General features: G+C 36.3%; 1 protein-coding gene across 3 annotated transcripts in view; it reads left to right on the top strand.

The window, feature by feature from the left end:
- Window positions 1–1,713, top strand: part of LOC106126223 (uncharacterized) — a 33,780-nt gene that overhangs the window by 19,419 nt on the left and 12,648 nt on the right. The window lies entirely within an intron of this gene.

A 1,713-nucleotide genomic window follows, 5' to 3' on the forward strand; every position in this document is an offset into this window, starting at 1 on the left:
GGTTGAAAGTGAAAATGCCATTAATCTAGACACCGTAACCGAAGGTGTAGCACAAAAAGAGGAAGAAGTGGTTACTATCGGTACGTATTAATTACAATATATGAAATTGAAAATGATACATTTTACGATTTTGTTTATTTTTATATACTCTTTTCATATTACAGGTAAAATGATGGATCACATCGATGAGTTCGTGTCTAAAGATACCCTAGAAGTTATCAAGGATATAGCGATCTCATCAAATGTAGTCGATGCCGAAAAAGCAGTGAAGTTAGCAACAGAGCTCAAGGAAAATATTTCGGCTATTATGTTTTCTCCAGAAATCCATTTATCCGAAGAGACGCTAAAGGAAAATCTTACCGAAGCAGATGTATCTCTGGCATTTGAACTTCAGCAAGCTTTGTCGGTTGTAATAACGGAAATTAACGAAAAAGCTGAAGAACTGTCTTCACAATTCTACGGTATTAATATGCAACAGGTACAGAGTAATCTGACTAGTTTGTCTTCTGACCTTAAAGCACTCATCACGTCAGCACAAGTCATTGAAAAAACAGACGATGTTAAACAAGCAGTGGTTGAAAGTGAAAATGCCATTAATCTAGACACCGTAACCGAAGGTGTAGCACAAAAAGAGGAAGGAGAAGCGTTTACTATCGGTACGTATTAGTTACAATATATGAAATTGAAAATGATACATTTTACGATTTTGTTTATTTTCATATACTCTTTTCATATTACAGGTAAAATGATGGATCACATCGATGAGTTCGTGTCTAAAGATACCCTAGAAGTTATCAAGGATATATCGATCTCATCAAACGTAGTAGATGCCGAAAAAGCAGTGAAGTTAGCAACAGAGCTCAGGGAAAATATTTCGGCTATTATGTTATCTCCAGAAATCCATTTATCCGAAGAGACGCTAAAGGAAAATCTAAGCGAAGCAGATGTATCTCTGGCATTTGAACTTCAGCAAGCTTTGTCGGTTGTAATAACGGAAATTAACGAAAAAGCTGAAGAACTGTCTTCACAATTCGACGGTATTAATATGCAACAGGTACAGAGTAATCTGACTAGTTTGTCTTCTGACCTTAAAGCACTCAACACGTCAGCACAAGTCATTGAAAAAACAGACGATGTTAAACAAGCAGTGGTTGAAAGTGAAAATGCCATTAATCTAGACACCGTAACCGAAGGTGTAGCACAAAAAGAGGAAGGAGAAGTGGTTACTATCGGTACGTATTAGTTACAATATATGAAATTGAAAATGATACATTTTACGATTTTGTTTATTTTCATATACTCTTTTCATATTACAGGTAAAATGATGGATCACATCGATGAGTTCGTGTCTAAAGATACCCTAGAAGTTATCAAGGATATATCGATCTCATCAAACGTAGTAGATGCCGAAAAAGCAGTGAAGTTAGCAACAGAGCTCAGGGAAAATATTTCGGCTATTATGTTATCTCCAGAAATCCATTTATCCGAAGAGACGCTAAAGGAAAATCTAAGCGAAGCAGATGTATCTCTGGCATTTGAACTTCAGCAAGCTTTGTCGGTTGTAATAACGGAAATTAACGAAAATGCTGAAGAACTGTCTTCACAATTCGACGGTATTAATATGCAACAGGTACAGAGTAATCTGACTAGTTTGTCTTCTGACCTTAAAGCACTCATCACGTCAGCACAAGTCATTGAAAAAACAGACGATGT

The sequence above is a fragment of the Papilio xuthus genome, unplaced genomic scaffold, assembly GCF_000836235.2.
Source record: "Papilio xuthus unplaced genomic scaffold, Pxut_1.1 DF825017.1, whole genome shotgun sequence".
Classification (NCBI taxonomy): Eukaryota; Metazoa; Arthropoda; class Insecta; order Lepidoptera; family Papilionidae; genus Papilio; species Papilio xuthus.